Genomic DNA, 22,931 nt, shown 5'->3' with positions numbered 1-22,931 from the left:
ATAAAAGCTTCTGAAACTATGAAATTAAAGCCACTCAGAATTGAAGGGGACCCCAACTGACCCAGCCTAACTGCTCAAATCCCCTCTATGACCCCTCCACCAACCTGGTCCCCACCCAGGCCAACAGCCCTCCAGGCGTGGGACTGTGCTTTCCTCCCGAGGCAACCAGCGGCATCCTCACAGCGCAGAGCCAAACTACAAGAGAGCTCCGGAATGCCACGTTCAAATATGCGCCGGCACGGCAAACCGCTGACACCATGTTTTCACCTGACCATACAGAAGACGATCTGGCTTAAAGAAAATGCTTCTCTGGGGCGCCTGGGTGGCTCAGTCGTTAAGCGTCTGCCTTCGGCTCAGGTCAGGATCCCAGGGTCCTGGGATCGAGCCCGCATCGGGCTCCCTGCTCGGCAGGAAGCCTGCTTCTCCCTCTCCCACTCCCCCTGCTTGTGTTCCCTCTCTCGCTGTGTCTCTTCTCTGTCAAATAAATAAAATCTTTAAAAAGAAAAAAAAAGAAAATGCCTCTCCATCAACCATCAGAGAGCAGGTAGTTCTAAAAGTTCACATGTGTCTATAAAAAAGTCTTCTTGCAGAGAGAAGCCTCACAAATTCTCCTCAGGTCTTCCTGGTCACAGAGGGACTATGAACCATGACACAGTATTTATGAGTTCCACTTGCCGGAAGTCATCTCCTCTGTGGAGCAGCATGGGTAGTCATGAGGAACAGAATCCACAAATAGACTTACAATAAGCAGGTCTGCTGGCATCCTCCCAGATGAAAGGCACCTGCCACCATGAGGACAAAACACTAGAAAAGCTTTGTCATCGCAGGAAGATTCAGGCATCAGATCGCAGCCAACGTTGCTTTTGCTTGTCTCCTGTTTTCTCTGGTGCCCATGGACCCGAAGAAGCGGGCCCCTGGTCATCAGTACACACAAGCCATAGCGGGGCTCAGCATTTCCCTCACACTGTTTCAGTGGAAATGTTCGGTTGTGTACAAAGGAGAACAGAAAGAGGACAATCCACATGCCCTGCAGAAGTTCTGCCTATCCTTAACTACAAGGTCCAAGGTTAACTTCTCCTTAAGAAGCTTCTGTCTCTTTTAACAGTTGAAGTTACAAAAGCTTGACACAAATCCCTGAAAATACCAAGTATGATGAGCAACCAGCAAGAGTGTCAGTTATTTCCAAAGAACTGATTATGTATGTGTGTATATGTGTGCATGTGTGTGTAATGTATATCATGTGCGTATATTCTGGGGGTTTTATATATATATACACACTTACAACATACAGTATTTATATTATAAACATATCATTATATGTAATATATTTTTATACACACACACACACACGAGATAGTATAGTGGGATGTTTAATTTTATGTCAGCTTGACGGTACCATGGGTATTGAGGTGAAACATCCCTGAGTGTGTTTTTGAGGCTGTTTCCTGATGAGATCAGCACTGGAGTCTGTGGGCTCAGTAGAGCGAACTGCCCTTCCCCTTGTGGGTGGGCATCATCTAATTCACTGCGGACATGGATGACATGGAGGGTGGAGGGAGGAGGAATTTGCCCTCTTCCCACCTGCCTGCCTTCTTGCACGGGGACACTGCTCTTCTCCTGCCCTTGACTGACACTTACACCATCAGCTCCCCTGGTTCTCAGGCCTTCAAACCCAGGCTAGAATTCCACCCCAGGCTTTCCAGGAGCTCCAGCTTGTGGACAGCAGACTGTAGGACTTCCCAGCCTCCATCAGCATGGGGGCCTAGTCCTCATAATAAATTGCCCATTATACATGCATTTATATGCACATATATATATACACACACATTCATGCTGGAATATATCACATACAGATATACATATAAGGATTATATATATATATTCCTATTGACTTTGTTTCTTGTTTCTCTGGAGAACTCCAATACAGCGAGACCAAATAAATTGGATGGCTGTATGGATAGATTAGATTAGATTAGACAGAACCAGAGAGCACTAATTTTAAAGTAGTTCTGGGCAGCAATAAAAATAATGATTGTAACCACCAGTGACTGAGCCTCTTCCTGTGTTGGGAACTGGCCAAGCACTTTACATAGGCCTCCTGGGGCTGCAGCTGGGAGGGGAGAGGACTGAAAGGCCCTGGCTGTGGACTTAAGGCATCACCATCCTTCAAGAGCTCTGCTGGGTCCATGACACAGCCAGAATAGCTGTGTTCTGTACCAAGCACCTTCTCAGTTTTCTCTGAGCTGCAGGACAGAGAACTGAATCCCTGTCCATTGCTTGCATTTAGACATGGGTAATGGACAAGGATGAGAGCCAAGAGAAGCCACTGGAGGAAGATCATCACCAGTAAAGGGGGGAAAATTTTCTATATAGTGAAACCCGCCCTCTGGGGACAATCTAAAGGTCCAGGAAAGAGAAGGTTCTAGAGTAAAAACAAAATGCACCCCTAAAGCCAACCCATGCTGCTGGAAGTACCCTGTTCCAAGGAGGTGAAGTGGGCAATGAAACCTGCTACCACGGTAGATTCTGCTTGTCTCCCAATGAGAACTGGACATAAGGGGGAAAGAGGTATTTCCCTTCCCATTGGAAAGAGTTCAGTAGGAACAGGGCCAAGTGGCTGGAAGAAATAACTGTTGTGTCAAAAGAACCACAGATTCACAGAAATTTGCCCCAACAAGGTGGATAACCAGGCCCTTCTAGGGGACTCCAAAATGGCCCCAAGAACAGGGAGGCCTGAGAGCCTACCCAGGTGACATCAGAGGCATTAAGCAGCAGACATGTATTTTACATTGGGCTGACAAAGCCTAGAACATTCAAGATACAATACTCCCTCTTCTCTGGCCTTACCACAAGTCCATGAGGTAGGTATTCATATACCATTTTATAGGTGAGGCAACTGAGGCATAGAAAGTTTTCTGGGGGTCTCTGGCTGGCTCAGTCAGTGGAGCATGTGACTCTTGATCTTGGGGTCGCGAGTTCGAGCCCCATGTTGTGTGTGGAGATTACTTAAAAGCAAAATCTTAAAACACACACAAAAACAAAGAGGTCACCTAACATCACAGGGGTATAAAGTCAAGTCACAGCGCTGGGATTAGAAGCCAGGACTGCAGTTCCTAAGACTGTGCTCTCACCTGACTTTGCCACCCCATCCTCTTAGCAGCACCTGGATTATCAGGACAAAGCCCCAGAGATGTGTAAGGGAGACAAGTGATGTGTTCATACGAATTTTGTCAGTTTATTTATAAACCTCAGGATAGGGTCTGACATCATGGCCATCCTTGATCTTTTGTATGTGATACACACCACCCCACCCAGGGGATCAGACTATGGTTAGTTGCCTTCTAGTTATAGTGAAACTGCTCCAGCAAGAACCTTGAGTACCTGCCTCTTGTTTGGCCCTTTCTGAGGGAGATTGCCTTATTTCCTGACCCTGCTACCCTAAGCATATTCTGTAGCACATGACCTACCACCTGAGCCACTGGGGACTGGATTGGCATCTCAACCTATAAGCTGCCGTAAGACAATCTTAGCCGAGAGGAGAATAATCCCATATTGGGCAGTGGCTAAACCCAAAGATTTTCTCTCTTAGGGAGTTTTCAGGAAGAAGGAGCAGTTAGGAACAGGTACATAGGCAGAATGACATTCAGAGACAGTCAGAACAAAGAGAACTCGGCTTGGCTGAGGCGGGTAGAAAACCAGGGTTGATCTCATGAAGTCCTGATACTGAAGGGACAAGACTTCACCACTGGAGTCACAGTGTGTCCTCATTGACTTTTTGAGGACTGAACTCTTTCCCCGGCTCAGGAAGCCTGGCTACAGGTGTTCCTGGGTTCCCACGGGCCTGGCAACAGGACTATTACCTGGGTCTGTGTGAGTTCTTGCAGTGAAGCCATCCAATCTTGGAGTTAGGCTGAGTGAGTCTCTGATCACACAAATCGTAACCTTCAAAACAATTACACTGTTAAACTACCAACCAGCCAAAGTCAGTTTCTAGTTCAATGAAAATATTTGAGGAATGCTTACTTCTTCCACTACAACCCCTCAAGACTTAGCTATGGCAGCAGGAAGCAGACGATGCTGCTGACACTCTGCCTTACGGGGACCATGTCTGGCTTGGCTGTTCCATGATGTCAGTGCCTTGGGACTCTGCCTGGTCCTCATGCCGATCTCACAAGCACTTCTCTATAGCCTCAGTATCTCCACCAACTTAACCACGCTTGTGATCTTATTTCCTTTCTGACAATGAGATTCTGATACTCCTGGAGTTGAGAGGCAAAAACCACTGATTTAAAAGAGGAAAAAAAAAAAAAAAAAAAAACCACTGTTATATTGACTGGAGCCTTCCACTGCCATCTCTTCTTGCCAACATTACCATGTCTTCGTCGACTTTTGTCTACTTCCCTTGGCCAATCTATGACCAAACAAAAGCAACAGTGGTCTGGCCTCCTCCCCAAGCATTGCGGAACATCCCATGCTAGCCAAGGTTTGCCACTGGAGATTTTACTCTCTTCTGCATCTAACAAATGTGACTGCTCTCCCGCCCCCACGGCACACTGCTGGCCTCGATCAAAAATCATGTTGTCTTTTTCTCATGCCTGGGACTTTGGATGGCTATGGGGCTAGGAAAATTTCAGTGACCCCTTAGCCTGGACTCTGATTTGTTGCTCTTATTAGGAAGGCCTGAAAATATTTAACACTTAATTTTGAAGAAAATAATATTTCTTCAGCTGTGAACAATGTTTTGGTGTTAGTTCAGGTCTGTTAATGTCATATTCGTAAGAGTCTCTCTCCCCCATACCAAATCTTTGCAATGCCTATTACAGATCGAAGTGATAGAAGGTTTACAATATGTAAACTTACCTAGTCGCTAGGCCATAAAGTGTTACCTGGTACAGAATCAGAGTTTTATTCACCTCAGTCTCCACACACACACCCCCGCCCAACTAGCACGAGGCCTGATATTTGAAAAAGGCTCAGAAATCATCGAGGGACAGAGAATGGGAAGGAGTGAGAGGGCAGCATGCATGAATAAATTTTAGGACCACATATCAAAATTGTATGTTTGATATTATAAAATCTCCCGAACACTACCCACTACCAAGAGGAAGCGCAAGTTGCCCTCACTTTTCCTGACCACCACAGTTTTTTCTCAGGTCAAATTTACCTTTGAACATGTACATTCTGTCATTAAAAAAAAAAAAAAAAAAAAAAAGACGAAATCATCAAAGTCCTCAGTCAGTCTCCACGTAGGACCAGAACTGACTTGTTTGTGTCTATGACAATGTGGCTATTCTCTTCGTGTTTTTAAGGAAATGTTTGGAGATGTCACTGGGCGGTGTGGTCTTACTGGGTGTCCTTTTAGATATCTGCCCGCCCCCCCCCCCCCGCCCCGCACTGAGAGTTATTCTAGAACAGAGCTACTCTGGCTATAATAAGTACATGAATTACTTTTAAGCTAAAATCTAAATGTTAAATTATGTAGCTAAAGTTTCTATTTTAAAAAGTGGCTCTTACTAGCCAAACAAGATCTATTTTAAGAATTGGCAACATCATTATGTTTTCCAATGTGGATGAAATTGTACATGCTGCACTTTCAACTACTTCATTGAAGTTCAAAATCAACATTATTAACATGCAAAATAAAAACTAATTTTTACTGAGATTTCCACAGAAGTCAGGTACCTATGAACTGGATTTCCAGCAGGAAAGACCTTGGTGAGGTGAGCAATGATAACTTTGTCCCTGAGGGCTAAAGCAGGATGACAGGATATAGGTAAAGTCATCTCTAAGTTGGCAAAAGGTCAATATAACTTATACTGAAAAGGATTCTAATTTCTCACAAGCAAAGGACAAATACATCATCCTCACGGAGTTTATATTTTAGAGAGAGGACACAACATAAAGAATAAATCTGATAAATGACCTATAATGTTAAAAGATTATAAACTCTATTGGAAAAAGAAAAAGTACTACAAAGTCAGGGATGGGAAATGGGTTTGGGAAGAGTAGTGTTAAATGGTTCAGGGCTGGCTTTGTTGAAAAGGTCAGAGTTAAGCAAAGACTTGAAGGAGATGAAGCTTTGAAGAAATGCTTTGTGATTTCTTCATAAAGGAGACTTGCCACCATGACTCAGCATACAGGATCAAGTAGCCCTCCAGGGTTCCAGTAGAGACATGGGGGCTAAGGACAAGAAGACAAACAGTCCTAGCAGGTCTCCGCTCTTTATCAGGATGAGATGCTGGTACGGTTCCACACCAACTATTTAGCAATGTTCCCAACCATGCACATCAGTGGTTAGTGAGCTGGTATACAAGCATGTGGTCCAATGACAAAGTCCCTTCTCTTTCCACTGCTCCAGCCTGCATCTCTAGTATTTTGGGGTTCCTAGCATTATCCTCCACAGACAATTGTAGGAAAGCTTTATACTTGGGTCATTCTTATTATATGAATTTCTATATCCATATTTGAGATATAGTAATGGTGGTAAAAACTGGAATCAGGACTTACTTCCATATTCACAAAGCTGAACTTTGATCTGAGAATTCTACCACTGAACAGACTCAAACCATACCCACAACTGATAATAAGTAGATCAAGTGATCACCCAACACTACATGTCTTAGTTTAGGCTGCTATAACAAATTACCACAGGCTGGGTAGCTTGAACAACAAACGTTCATTTCCTCACAGAGGGAGGAAACAAGCTCTCTTGTCTCTTCTTATAAGGATACTAATCCCATTCATGAGGGCCCCACCCTTAGGAATAATTACCTCCCAAAGACCCTACTACCTAACACAATTACATAGGGAGTTAGGATTTCAACATAAGAATTTGGGGTGGGGGAATACAAACATTCAGCCCATAAAACTATTAAAAAATCATTTTAAAAAGATTTTATTTATTTATTTTATTTATTTGAGAGAGAGGGAGAGAACACAAGCGGGGAGTGGCAGGCTCCCCACTGAGCAGGGAGCCTGATGCAGGGCTCGATCCCAGCACCCTGGGATCATGACCTGAACTGAAGGCAGACACATTACCAACTGAGCCACCCAGGTGCCCCTAAAAAAAAATCATTCTAACAATATTATAAATTTAGATCGACTGCAAGTCTATAAATGTCTATATACTTCAGATTTCATTATACTACACATCATTCAGAAGTTGTTTGCTCTTTCAAATTTTAAAAAAGCAATCTCTAAAGTTCTCATTTCTCTTTGAGTCCATTAGGGCTGCCAAATGTCTGGTTAACCTTAACCCAAACCCCAATGCCACGAAAGAGTCAAAGGCCTTCCATGTCTCTCTAGGTATTCTTGTAATTTACTTCCTCTGGTTTCATACCCCCTTGTCTGCCCTGGCTGTTCTCTCCAACCCAGGTGCATTCAGAGCCCAGCCCCTACACTCTACATATGTGGTAAAATACACAACATAAAATTGACTCATTCCATCGAGGGGCACTACGCGTATTCACAATGTTGTACAACTATCATCACTATCTGGCTCTAGTTTTCATCACCGCAAACAGAGACCTCATTACCATGAAGCACTCACTCCACTAATATTACACACTAGCAACCACTACTATGCTTTCTGTCCCTATGGATTTGCCTGTTCTGGATATTTCATATAAGTGGAATATACAATATGTGGCCTTCTGTGCCCGGCTTCTTTCACTCAGCACAGTGTTTCCACGGTTCATCCATGTTGGAGCATGTCTCAGTAGTCCATTCTTTTCAATGGCTGAGTAATATTCCACTGTATGGATGTACCACATTCTATTCATGCATTCGTTCACTGATGGACCTTTGGGTTATTTCCACCTTTTAGCTACTGTGTATACTGCTGCTATGAACATTCATGTACAAGTTTTTTGTTTTCAATTCTTATGTTAATTTTTGTTTCTTTTTAAAGCCACTCATTCCAAGTACGACAGGAAGCTGGTAGGTTTACTAATGTGGGAGATGGTGAAGGAGAGTCAAAAAGAGTCCCATTACAAAGTGAGCTGCTTTCGCTCATCTCTCTGGCTCCAGATCCTGGAGGCGCCAGAGACAAACCTCCCATCTTTTCAATCCTATTTGTTCTCTTCCCAGTGAGGTCCCTTGAGCTCTCTCTCTTTTTTTTTTTCCCCCCCAAGAAAATTTGTCAAGGAATTTCTTTTAAACAAAACAGCCCTCTTGCTGAAAGGAATTCTGCTAAATATAATTTTCTTCATCATGTTACATAAGACCTACACACACGGGGAAATAAGCTGATAAAACCTAGAAGCCAGAAAGCACACACCATCGTGGGTTTCCTGTTAGGAGGGAAAAGACACCACTGGCAGCACAGGTAATTTCTGCCCTTCAGGTTACCCATTAGTTAACTGTGTACTAACAGGCAAGGAAATGGGGACCGAAATCAAGAAAAGTATCTTTGTGGAATCGGACATAAATAGAAAGTAACAGAGTATGAAGCTCTCAAATGAATCAAAGCAGTGGGATTGTCTAGCTGTTTGATTGAGGCCCCAAACCCCAACATATTTCACAGCATTGTTTCTCCCTACAGAACACCAAGAGGTAAGACAAGATCGCCAGAAAATCTAGGATCTGGCTAAAATCAAAATGGAAGAGTTACTCAGCCTGACACAGCTGCTGGAAAGGTTCCAACAACCGTACATTGAACAACAGACAATGTGAACAGTGACAGCACTAGCAAGAAAGAGAATAGAACAACTTTTCTGTTGAGTTACAAAAAACTTGCTGATGCCTACTATATGCCAGACACCATATGAAGCCCTAGTCACACATGGCCCATCCCTCCAAGGATTCCCACTGAGTAGAGAAAGACAGACATGTAGACAATTTTAAGGTTATGGGATACCATACTGAACAGAGGTTAATGGAAGAGGCAGAGAAGGACAGGGATGATGTAAGAACAGGCCCATGGCACCACACGAGGGAACCGGTGATTACACATAAGCCTTTGTAAGTTCATCTTCTCCATCTCTTCTGTTGCAGTCCTATTTCAAGCCCTTGTGACTCTCATCTCCTGAACGTATTTGCTAACTGCTCTTCCAGACTCATGGGCTCTGCTCCCTACAGTCTGCCCTCTACTCTCACCAGATTTAAATTTTGTGAGTAAGCATGGTAATAATGACCATTCACTGAGCATTTTCTTTTTTTTTTTTTTTTTTAAGATTTTATTTATTTATTTATTGGAGAGCGAGCGAGAGAGAGACAGCATGAGAGAGGAGAGGGTCAGAGGGAGAAGCAGGCTCCCCGCCGAGCCGGGAGCCCGATGCGGGACTCGATCCCGGGACTCCAGGATCATGACCTGAGCCGAAGGCAGTCGCTCAACCAACTGAGCCACCCAGGCGCCCCTCACTGAGCATTTTCTATGGTCAGGAATTGTTAACCATTTTACATTATTTCATTCAGTCCTTCCCATACAAAAGAGGAAAGTGAATGACAGAGTTTAATAATTTGCTGAAGATCACCTAGCCAGGAAAATCAACAAGAGCTGGGATTCAAAACCAGTTGTGTCTGAACTCTTTTGCTTGCCCTTCACTATTGCCATATATTGCCTCCTTTAGCAGCCAGAATTCTTTTTTTTTTTTCCCTAACCTTTCAAATCCACTTTTATTTATTTTTTTCCTCCTCACATACAGAACTTCTCCCCACACCACAGTTCTTGGAGCTATAGAGTCACTTGATGATGTTCAGGTGCCATTTTATCCCTAAAACTTGGCTGGCATCAAAATATGACAGTTAACCAGTGTTAAGTCTATAAAATACTTACACAGCACAGCAAGCTTTAGACACTTGGCAATTAAACCGCATAAAAATAAGACCAGACCCCCATCCCACGTGTTCGGAGTTGGTGTTCACAGTCCCCATCTGGCGACTGTACACTGGTTCAAAAGGCAGCAGAAGCATCAGGCAGTTATGTGAGAGGACACTGAACACTACGGTCTGGAAGCACATTAGGATGTTACCCCAGTGTCATGTACCACCCCACCTTTCTCCAAGGTGGTCTCATGATTCTAGAACGGCAGGTCCAGCTGATACAAAATGAAGACAGACAACACAACATATACTCTGTGGAGATATCCTAACTCCTACTATGCATGTGCTGTGGCCTTGAACACAACTCGTCCTAAAAACTTGTCACGATCATCCTGGTTTTTTAGGTTGGGTGACCCATCAATCTTGCACTCGACTGTTACTTCATTTACGGTACTGCTGGTAGCGTTAAAGGAGACCTGGATAGCAACCAATGGCTGCCCATAACTCACATGAAGTTTTTTCCCATAATATGGAAAATATTTTAAATCTATAACTCCGTTGTGAGTATAAGTTGATAGAGCTGCTGTGTTTTCACTCTTTGAAGTACATTCTATCCTTGGTTCTCCTTGAGGTTTTAATCCAATTATTCTGTTCATTTTCACAAGAACACAAGGATTTCCTCTGGAGTAGCCAAACTCTGGATCATCCACACCACTGCATGCTTGAAGTAAGGCAAGAAGAAACTGACATGCACCATAAACTGGACCCATCTGTTCAAAAAGTGCTCCATCAGGACAGGCTGTGAGATTCTTCTGTTCTTCTAAATCATATGGTTTTAGAAACTTCCTAAGGTCTTCAATGTACCCTTGATAGGACTCTGGATCAGACACAGTGAATGAATATTCCAATGCAGTTAGTGGTTTTGGAAAAACCATAAGTCCTGGACTAGGAATCTGGTCAGGATATTTTGGAACTTCATCGTTCAGAGTCTGAAGCACAGCCCACATTGTGAATGAGAAGAGTGCAGCCAGGAACCCATAAAAGACTAGGTAGAATAGCAAGATCAAACCCCAGCTCTTGGCGGTGCACCCCAGTAACTCTCCGGTGGTCAGGCTGTAGATGAAGAGCTTCCATTGAGCTACGCTCTGGTTGAAGGACTTCTTCTCCTTCTTCGTCATGGTGTGTGTGCAGACTGCGAGGAGAGCGGCGGCTGTGGGGGTGGAGGCAGCAAGGAGCGCGGAGGCGCGTCCCGGCTCAAGCGACACAGCTCGAGGACGGCGGCGGAAAGCGGGACGGCCGAGGACACCTCCTCGCTGCGGTGCGCACTCGAGCCTCAGCAGCCAGAATTCTTATTATGTAAACTGATATGAAAAGGGGTTTATTAAAAAATATATATTGTGTAGGGGAGCCTGGGTGGCCTAGTAGATGAGCGTCTGTCTTCGGCTTAGGTCATGATCCCAGTGTCCTGGGATTGAGCCCCGCTAGGGCTCCCTGCTCGGTGGGAAGCCTGTTTCTCCCTCTCCCACCCCCCTCTGCTTGTGTTCCCTCTCTCACTGTCTCTGTCAAATAAATAAAATCTTAAAAAAAAATTGTGTAGTTCTAACTACACTTAAGAAGTAGAAAACCACAAGATACCCTACCAATACTGGGGCGCCTGGGTGGCTCAGTCGTTAAGCGTCTGCCTTCGGCTCAGGTCATGATCCCAGGGTCCTGGGTTCGAGCCCGGCATTGGGCTCCCTGCTAGGTGGGAAGCCTGCTTCTCCCTCTCCCACTCCCCCTGCTTGTGTTCCCTCTCTCGCTGTGTCTCTCTCTGTCAAACAAATAAATAAAATCTTAAAAAAAAAAAAAAAAAAAAGATACCCTACCAATATGAAAATGGAGTAATTTAGTATATAAAATTTTAACTTTTGTTAAGATGATCAGATCACAAAAGGTCTCCTAAAAGCTGCAGGTAGGGAATATAACATTGAAAAAGCCCTCCAGCATTGGGATCCACATACTACACATAAGGTAATAGCAACCTACTACCAGAAGAATTTCAAGTCTGTGGTGCACTGCAGGTAACCATACAAACAACAAACCTCAAGCCCATCTAAACTGCTCATTAGATTAAATCAACTCCCCACAGTCATGGACTGATAGAATTTAAAAAATGTGCCTATTTCTGATTTATCTCATTCTCTACTGCTCTAGACACAGTGTCCAGCATCCAGTGAAAAATTACAAATACAGGCATACCTTGGATACTGTAGGTTAAGTTCCAGACCAAAAGGGAATATTGCAATAAAGCAAGTCAAAGGAATCTTTTGGTTTCCCAGTACATATAAAAGTTCTGGTTACACAATACTATAGTCTACCAAAAGTGCAATAGTATTATGTCTAAAAAAATTTTATTGCTAAGAAACTTCACTGCTAAAAAATACTAACCATCATAGGAGCTTTCAGCAAGTTGTAGTCTTTTCACTGGTGAAAGGTCTTGCCTTGGTATTAATGGTTGCTGATGGATCAGAGTGGTGATTGCTGAAGGTTGGGGTGGCTATGGCAATTTCTTAAAATAAAACAATGAAGTTTGTGAACTTCCTTTTTTCTATAGCATGTGATGCTGTTTAATAGCATTTTACCCATTGTAATACTTCTTTCAAAATTGGAGTCAGTCCCCTGAAACTCTGCCACTGCTTTATCAACAAAGTTTATGTAATTTTCTAAATCTTTTGTTGTCATTTCCACAATATTTACAACATCTTCACCAGGAGTAGATCTCCATCTCAAGAAACTACTTTCTTTGTTCATCCATAAGAAGCAACCTCTCATGTGTTCAAGTTTTATCATGAGATTGCAACAATTCAGTCACATCTTCAGGCTCTGCTTCTAAATCCAGTTCTCTTGCTATTTCTACCATATTTGCCATTACTTCCTCCAGTGAAGTCTTAAACCCCTCAAAGTCATCCATGAGGGTTGAAATCAACTTCTTCCAAATTCCTGTTAATGTTAATATTTTTACCTCTTCCTATGAATTATGAATGTTCCTTATGGCACCTAGAGTAGCAAATCCTTTCTAAAAGGCTTGCAGTTTAGTTTTCACAGATCCATCAGAGGAATCACTGTCTATGGCAGCTATCACATTACAAAATGTATTTCTTAAATAATAAGACTTTAAAGTCAAAATTACTTCTTGATCCATGAGCTACATAATGCATGTGTTAGCAGGCATGAAAATTAATGTTATTGTACATCTCCATCAGAGCTCTTGGGTGACCTGATGCATTGTCGATGAGAAGCAATATTTAGAAACAGATTTTTTTTTTTTTTTTTTGAGCAGTAGGTCTCAACAGTAGGCTTAGAATACTCAGTAAACCATGTTGTAAACAAATGTGTTACCATTCAGGCTTTGCTGTTCCATTTAGAGAGCACAGGTAATATAGACTTAGCATAATCCTGAAGAGCCGTAAGATTTTTGGAATGATAAATGAACACTGGCTTCAACTTAAAGTCACTAGTTGCATTATTCCCCCTAACAAGTGAGTCAGCTTATTCTTTAAAGCTTATTTGAAGAAATAATAGCTGAATCTTTCCCTAGCCTGGAGACATCCACATTCAGGAATCACAGAGCGTTCCAAACAAGATGAACCCAAGGAAGCCTACACATGATGCACAATAATTAAAATATCAAAAATTAAAGATAGAGAATTTTTAAAGCCGCAAAGAGAAGCAATTAGTTACATATAAGGGAAACCCATAAGGCTATCAGCTGATTTTTCAGCAAAAACTTTGCTGGCCAGTAGGGAGTAGTTTGATAATATTCCAAGTGCTAAAGGGAAAAAAATCTATAACCAAGAAAACCCTAACCAGCAAGGTTATAATTCAGAATTGAAGGAAAGAAAACAGTGTCCCAGACAAACAAAGTTAAGTTTATCACCACTGGCCTTACAATAAATGTTAAAGAAACTTCTTTAAGTGGAAAATAAAAGGTAATAATTAGAAATAAAATCATGAAAGGAAAGGAGATTCACAGAATAAAAATATGTAAAATAGGCAACAATTATACATTAGAAAATGAAGGCAGGGAGTAAAAACGAAGTTCTTTTAGAATGTGTTCAACTTAAGTGACCATCAACTTATTATAGACTGCTATACACTTAGGATGTTATTTATGAACCTCTTGGAACCACAAACCAAAAACCTGTAATCGGTACACAAAAAAATAATTACAAAGCAAGCACAATACTAAAGAAACTCATCAATTACAAGGAAAGAGAGAAAGAAGGAACAGAGAACTACAAAAGCCACCAGAAAATAATTAACAAAATGGCAATAAGTAAATATCTACCAATTATCACTTTAAATGTAAATGCTCTAAATGTTCTTATTAAAAGACAGAGTGATAGAATGAATAAAATATAAAAATAAACCAAGACCCATCTATCTATTGCTGCCTACAAGAGACTAACTTCAGACCCAAGACACATACAAATTCCAAGTGAAAGGATGAAAAAAGATATTCCATGCAAATGAAAGTGAAAAAAAAGTCAGTGTGTCAATACTTGTATCAGACAAAATAAACTTTAAAACAAAGACTAACAAAAGACAAAGCACACTACATAATAATGAAGGGATCAATCAGACAAAAGAATTTAACAATTATAAATATTTGTGCACCCTACACTGGAGCACCTAAATACATAAAGCAAATCTTAACTGACATAAAAGGAGAAATTGACAATAATATAATAATAGTAGGGGACTTTAACACCCCACTACATCAATGGAAAAATCATCCAAGCTGACAGTCAATAAGGAAACAGTGTCTTTGAATGACACATTAGCTCGGGTGGACCTAACAGATATATCCAGAATATTCCATCCAACAACAGGATGCACATTCTTTTGAAGTGCACATGGAACATTCTTAAGGGTAGATTACATGGTAGGCAACAAAACAAGTCTCAATAAATTTAAAAAGATGGAAATCATATCAAGTATCTTTTCCAACCAGAATGGAATGAAACTAGAAATCAATTACAAAAAAAAAAAACAAAAAACTAGAAAAACACAAACACATGGAGGCTAAGCACCAGGCTAGTAAACAAGCAATGGGTCAATGGAATAAAAAAAAAAAAAAAAGATATCCAAAAATACATGGAGCCATATGAAAATGAAAACACAATAGTCCAAAATCTTTAGATGCAGTGAAAGTCATGCTAAGAGAGAAATTTGGAACAACACAGGTGTACCTCAAGAAATAAGAAAAATCTCAAACAATCTAATCTTATACCTAAGGGAACTAGAGAAAGAAGAACAAACAAAGCCCAACGTTAGTGGGAGAAATGAAATAATACAGATCAGAGGGGAAATAAATGAAATAGAGACTTAAGGGGAAAAAAAACTATAGAAAAGATCACTGAAACCAAGAGCTGGTTCTTCGGGAAAAAAAAAAAAATCATCAAAATTGATAAACCCTTAGCTAGATTCATCCAAAAAAAAAAAAGTAGAGAGGACCCAAATAAATAAAATCAGAAATGAAGGAGAAGTACAAACAACACAACAGAAATATAAAGGACTATAATAAAATACTACAAAAAATATGTCAATTAATTAGACAACCTAGAAAAGTTGATAAATTCCTAGAAACATCATCTTCCAGAACTAAATCAGGAAGAAATGGAAAATCTGAACAGACCAATTAGTAACAAAATTGATTCAGTAAAGAAAAAACTCTGAGGGCCGCCTTGTTGGCTCAGTCCAAAGGGCATGCGACTCTTCATCTCAGGGTCATGAGTTCAAGCTCCATCTTGGGCATAGAGATACATGCATACATACATACATACATACACAAACTTAAAAAAAAAACTCCAAAAGTCCAGGACCAGGTAGATTCACAGGTGAATTCTACCAAATATTCAAAAAAGAGTTAATACCTATTCTCCTCAAACTATTCCAAAAAGTAGAAGAGGAAGGAATGCTTCCAAATACATTCTATGAGCCCAGCATTATCCTGATACCAAAACCAGACAGACACTACAAAAAAAGAAAACTACAGGCCAATATCCCTGATGAACATAGACACAAAAATCCTCAACCAGATATTAGCAAATTAAATTCAACAGTACATTAAAAGGATCAATGGGGTGCCTGGGTGGCTCGGTTGGTTAAGCATCCAACTCTTGATCTCAGCTCAGGTCTTAATCTCAGGGTCATGAGTTCAAGCCCCGCACTGGGCTCCACAACCTGCATGGAGCCTACTTTAAAAAAAAAAAAAAAAAAAGAGGATCACTCACCATAATCAAGTGGGATTTATTCCAGAAATGTAAGAATTGTTCAATATCCACAAATCAGTGAATGTGATACACATTAACAAAATGAAGGATAAAAATCATATGATCATTTCAATAGATGCAGAAAAGCGTTTGACAAAATTCAACATCTGTTTATGATAAAAACTCTCCACAATGTGAGAGACATAAGGGCCACATATAAAAATTCATAGCTAACATCATGTTCACTGGTGAAAAACAAAGCCTTTTCCTCCAAAATCAGGAAGACAAGGATGTCCACTCTCGCCACTTTTGTTCAACATAGTCCTGCAAGTCCTAGCCACAGCAATCATACAAGAAATAAAAGGCATCCAAATTGGTAAGGAAGAAGTAAAATGGTCACCATTTGCAGATGACATGATACTATACAGAGAAAACCCTAAAGAGTCTATCAAAAAGCTATTAGAATTGATAAATATAGTTTTGGGATATAAAATTAATACACAGAAATCTGCTGTGTTTCTATACACTAATAACAAAGCAGCAAAAAGAGAGTAAGAAAATAATTCCATTTACAATTGCACCAAAAAGAATAAAATACCTAGGAATAAACTTAACCCAGGAGGCCAAAGAACTGGTCTGTGAAAGCTACAAAACAGTGATGAGAGAAATTGAAGATGACACAAACACATGGAAAGATATTCCATGCTCGTGGACTGAAAGAACAAATATTGTTAAAATGTCCATACTGACCAAAGCAATGTACGGATTCAATGCAAACTCTTTCAAAATGCCAATAGCATTTTTCACAGAACTAGAACAAATAATACTAAAATCTGTATGGAACCACAAAAGACCTCAAATAGCTAAAGCAATCTTGAAAAAGATTTAAAGGTATACTACAAAGTTATGACAATCAAAGCAATACGATACAGGGACAAAAACAAACACAGATCAATGGAACAGGATAGAGAACCCAGACTGAGAACCCAGGGATAGAGAACCCACACTTGTATGGTCAATTAATCTACGGCAAAGGAGGCAAGAATATATAATGGGGAAAAGACAGCCTCTTCAACAAGTGATGTGGGAAAAACAAGATAGCTACATGCAAAAGAATGAAACTGGACCACTTCCTTACACCATACACAAAAATAAACTCAAAATAAACCCAAATGTGAGACCTGAAACAATACAACTCCTAGAACAAAATACAGGCAGCAATCTCTTGAACATTGGCTTTTGCAACATATTTATAGATCTGTCTCCTCAGGCAAGGAAAGCAAAGAACAAAAAAATCAACTACTGGGATTACACCAAATTAAAAAAATTTTGTCCCACAAAGAAAACTATCAACAAAATGAAAAAGCAATCTGCTGAACAGAGAAGATATTTGCAAATGATAGGTCCAATAAAGGGTTAATATCTGAACTATATGAAGAACTTATATAACTCAACACCAAGAAGCCCCAAATAATTAAAAATGGTTAGAGGATCTTAATAGACATTTTCCCAAAGACATACAGATAGCAAACAGATACATGAAAAGTTGCACTTCCCTGATGATTAGCGAGGAGCATATAAACACCACAATGATATCCCTTCACACCTGTCAGAATGGCTAGTATTGAGAAAATAAATAACAAGTGTTGGTGAGGATGTGGAGAAAAAGGAACACTTGTGCAGTGTTGGTGGGAATGTACATTGGTACAACCACTGTAGTGAACAGTACAAAGATTCCTCAAAAAGTTAAAAATAGAAATGCCATATGATCTAGTAATTCCACTAGGGTTGTATTTATCCAAAGAAAATGAAAACTAATTTGACAAGAACAACAGATGGAGAATTTCAGCAGATAGATGAAAATTTTAAGTCATGTGGAAATTTGAGAAATAAAACATATCAGAGATGAAATACTCCTTTAATGGGTTTATCAGCAGACTCAACACAGCAGAGAAAAAGATTTAGTGAACCTGAAAATAGGTAAATAGAAATTATCCAAACTGAAGCACAGAAAGAAAAGAGTGAGGGGGAAAAAAACTCATTCAAGATATTGGGACATAATTTCAAACAGAAGTAACTAAAGATACAAAAGGAGAAAAGATAAATAATGGGTCAAAATAAATATTTGAAAATAGTTATATATTTTCCAAAATTCCAGAACCACAAAACCAAGAAGCTCAGAGAACCCCAAACAGAACACACACACACACACACACACATACACATCGGAGTCAAACTGCTAGAAATCAATATTCAAGAGAAAAGCTAGATATCAATCAGAGAAATAAGAAATATTACATATTAAGAGAGGAAAATTTTTCTCAGAAAAACTTGTAAACCTGAAGATAATGTGACACTGTTTTACAGTACATAAACAACAGCAAGAAAAAGGTCAGCTCAGTATTTCATGCCCAGCAAAAAAATCTTTCAAAAATAATGATTAAATAAAAACTTTTTTAGACAAAGAGAATGCATTATCAGCTCTGGTGCAGTATGAATGTTAAAGGGTAATTCTTCTGGCAGAAAGACTGAAACTAGATTGAAATTTGGATTCATACAAAGAATTGAAGAGTCCTGATGATGGTAAAAAGTGGAGACAGATTTTTTTAAAGTTTTTCTCTAGAATTTGTAAAAGATTATTAGTTGTCTAAAGCATAAGTAATAACTATGTATTATGAGGTTAATGACATATATAGAGGCAAAAAATAAATCAATAGCACAAAGGATAGAACAGTGGAAATGAAACTATACTGTTAGAGATTATATTATTTGGTTGAGGTCTATCCCAATGGGGCTTTTTCTGTAGACCTATATGGTTGGAAACGCCTCATAGAGTGTATGTGTGGGTTCCTTTATTCACAGAACTGTGTGTTAGATCTGTGGGAAAGAACTACAAGATATCTATCTGCTAAAACTCTGTGAAAGACCTAATAGTTAAATTTTTTAAATCTTAGGTACTGGCATATCCCAACCATCTGTACAGTTCTAGGGTGTGATAGTTTAGGGATGAATAGGATTTGGATTCATTTACATTTAGAGGGTATTTGAAATTGAGAACCAGGCAGATCCATCTACTCTGACCCTAAACGTGGTCCTAAAGTAGAGAAACTGAATCCCAAAGATTACAGGACTGACAGTGACAACTGTGGATTGAATAAAAGTTCTTTTTAAAAGGGCGATTTTGAAGAACATGATTCTGACTTTGGAGGACCTACAGTGACTGGCAGCGGAAGGAATCACATATAAGATTCCTGAAATAAAAATTTATTGACTTCTGGGTGCCTGGGTGGTTCAGTCAGTTGAGTGTCTGACTCTTGATTTCAGTTTAGGTCATGATCTTAGGGTCCTGAGATCGAGCCCCATGTTGGGCTCCCTGCTCAGCAGGGAGGCTGCTTGAGAATTTTCTCTCTCTCTCGTACTCTAAAATAAATACCTAATTCTTTTTTAAAAAAATTTATTGAGTTTAAAAAAAGATATATTATTTGAAGGTTAAGTGTGAAAACTTTAAAAAAGTATATTGTGAATCCAAAGCAAAAACTTAAAGAAAAATACATTAAATTAGTAAGCCAATAATAGAGACAAATGAATTTAAAATACCTAATAAATTTGAAAGAACACAGGAAAAGAGAATAAAAGCAAAGAAGAGATGGTTAAGTGGAAAACAACTAGCAAGATGGTAGATGTAAATCCAACCACAACAATGATTACATAAGATAAAAATAATCTAAAACAATTAAAAGGTAGAGATTGTCAGATTGAAAGAAAAAGCCATCCACAAGGATGTTGCTTTAAATATAAAGATACAGATATATAATAACAATGTCCACAATAGCCAAACTGTGGAAGAAGCCAAGATGCCCTTCAACAGATGAATGGATAAAGAAGATGTGGTTCATATATACAATGGAATAGGACTCAGCCATCAGAAAGGATGAACACCCACCATTTGTATCAATATGGATGGAACTGTAGGGGATTGTGCTAAGTGAAATAAGTCAAGCAGAGAAAGACAATTATCATATGGCTTCACTTACATGTGGAACATAAGTAATAATGCGGAGGACATTAGGGGAAGGGAAAATTGAAGGGGGTGAAATCAGAGGGGGAGATGAACCATGAGACTATGGACTCCGGGAAACAATCTGAGGGTTTCAGAGGGGAGGGGGGTGGGGGGAGGGGGTAACTCGGTGATGGGCAATAAGGAGGACATGTGATGTGATGAGCACTGGGTGTTATATGCAACTAATGTATCACTGAACATTATATCAAAAACAAACAAAAAGAATGGAAAAATATTTACTATGTGAACACTAGTCAAAAAGAAGCTAGAGAGATTATATTAATGTCAAACAAAGTTAACTTCAGAGTATTTCCAAGGTAAAGAGAAGCATTTATCTATGCATAAATGGGCCAATTCATCAAGAAGACCAGACAACCCTAAATATCTTTGCACCTAATAACAGAGCAAGTTATCTAAGGGACAACTGATAGAACTAAAAGGAAAAACAGACAAATACACAACTATATATGGAGACTTCAGTGTTCTTCTCTTAGGATTTGATACAAGTACCAAACAAATCAGCAATGATATAGATGACTTGAGCAGCACCTTCAACTAACTTGATCTAATTGATATGAATAGATTACTCCACCCAGAAGTAGTAGAATAAGGATTTTTTCAAGGGAGCACCAAACATTCATCAAGATAGACCATATAATGCACCATAAAACAAATCTTAACAAATTTAAAAGGACTGAAATCATGCAAGTATGCTCTCTGAACCTATCAGTCTTAATAATTAACATTTCTATATTAAAAACCTGGAAAAGAAGAGCAAGTTTTATTATAATAAGGAGAAAGACAACAAATGATAAAGAATAGTAAAATGAAATAGAGAAGAGAAAAATACAGAACATACATGAAAGTAAAAGCTAGTTCTTTAAAAATTTCAGTAAAATGTATAAACTGTTAGCCACACTGATCTAGAAGAAGGAAGACACAACTTATCAATATTGAGAATGACAGAAAATTCACTACAGATGTCAAAGATATTAAAAAGATAATAAGGAAAAATTAGGAACTTAGGGCCAATAATTTAATAACTTAGACAAAATGGGTGACTTAAAAGACACTAAACTACCAAAACTCACTTAAAAAAATATACATAACCTGAGTAACCTAGTTTATTAAATAAATTGAAAGCCTAGTTTTAAAAGTCCCCACAAAGAAAACTTCATGCTCAGATGATTTCACTGATGAATTCTACCAGACACTTAAGGAAAAAAATAACAATTCTACTCAACTCTCTTCCAAATTCATTATATTAGGCCAGCATTACCCTGACACCAAAACCAAACAAAACATGGAAGAAAAATAAATTTGAAAAGTCTTCAACAAAGTATTAGCAAACTGAATCCACCACTATGAAGGAAGAACATATCATGACCAAGTAGGGTCAAGGCAAAATTGGTTCTATATTTGAAAAATCAATCAGTGTAATCCACCACTAAACAGAAAAAAAGAAAAAGCCCATGATGATCTCAATAGATGCAGGAAAGAAAAAAAAACAAAAAACAAAAAAACACTTAACTACATTCAACATCCATTTGTGATAAACTTTCTCAGCAAACTAGTATAAATGCCATGCCTGAAACTGGTAATGAATGCATATGAAAACCTCTAGTTACCCTCACACTTAGTGGTGAGAGACTAAATGCTTTCCCTTTCAAATTGAGTCTGTTCTCACTGCTTTCATTCAACAACCATTAAAGGACCTAGGTACAACAATAATAAGGTAAGGAAAAGGGCATCTCAGTGGCCCAGTCAGTTAAGCAGCTGACTCTTGGTTCAACTCAGGTTGTGATCTCAGGGTCATGAGGCTGAGTCCCACATTGGGCTCCATGCTCAGCATGGAGTCTGCTTGAGAGGCTCTCTCCCTCTCCCTCTGCCCCTCCTACTCATGCTCACTCTCCCTCTCTCTCTCAAGTAAATCTTAATAATAATAATAATAATAATTAGGTAAGGAAATAAAGAGCATTCAATTTGAAAGGACCAAGTCTTTTTCACAGATGACTAGATTATCTGCACAGAGAATACCACAGAATCTATTTTAAAATGTTGCAAAAATTGATAGGTAAGTTTAGCAAGGTGACAAGTTTTAAGGCCAATATACAAAAATCAACTGCATATACTAGTATGAAACTGAATAAAGGAAACTTCACTTAAAATGGAATCAGGACAAAAAATAAAACAAAATAAAAATAAAATGGAGTCAGGAGAGAGGAAGTAAAACTGCCAAATTCATTCTACTAGGCATGCATTACCCGGATACCAAAACCAGATAAAGACACCACAAAAAAGATAACTACAGGTGAGTATCTCTGATGAACACCAATGCAAAAATCCTCAACAAACCAAATCCAAAAATACATTTAAAAAAATCATTCACTACCATCAAATGGGATTTATTCCCAGGATGCAAGTGTGGTTCAATATTTGCAAAATCAATCAATGTGATACATCACATCAGTAAGAGAAAAGATAAAAACCATATGATCATTTTAACAGATGTAGAAAAAGCATTTGACAAAGTACAGCATCCATTCCTGATAAAAATCCTCAACAAAATAGGTTTAGAGGAAATACACCTCAACATAATAAAGGCCTTATGTGAAAAACCCACAGCTAACATCATACTCAATGGTGAAAAACTAAGAGCTGTTCCCCTAAGATCAGGAATAAGACAAGGATGTCCATGCTCACCACTTTTATTCAATGTAGTACTGGAAGTCCTAGCCACAGCAATCAGACAACAGAAAGAAATAAAAGGCATCCAAAATGGTAAGGAAGAAGTAAAACTTTCTCTTTGCAGATGACATGATACTCTATATAGGAAACCCTAAAGATGCCACCAA

At 39.3% G+C, this 22,931-nt stretch overlaps 1 non-coding gene and 1 pseudogene across 1 annotated transcript; one reads left to right on the top strand and one right to left on the bottom strand.

The window, feature by feature from the left end:
- Positions 1 to 9,613: 9,613 nt before the first annotated feature.
- On the bottom strand, positions 9,614 to 10,955 carry LOC145723459 (sodium/potassium-transporting ATPase subunit beta-3 pseudogene; annotated as a pseudogene).
- Positions 10,956 to 18,788: 7,833 nt separating this feature from the next.
- LOC115939599 (small nucleolar RNA SNORA18) lies at positions 18,789 to 18,919 on the top strand. The gene has a single exon (XR_004074383.1). It is a non-coding gene; the product is annotated as a small nucleolar RNA SNORA18 (small nucleolar RNA).
- Positions 18,920 to 22,931: the final 4,012 nt, after the last annotated feature.

Source organism: Leptonychotes weddellii, chromosome 9, assembly GCF_054177405.1.
Source record: "Leptonychotes weddellii isolate Sample4059 chromosome 9, ASM5417740v2, whole genome shotgun sequence".
Taxonomy (NCBI): domain Eukaryota; kingdom Metazoa; phylum Chordata; class Mammalia; order Carnivora; family Phocidae; genus Leptonychotes; species Leptonychotes weddellii.
This window is presented reverse-complemented; position numbering and strand designations above follow the sequence as displayed.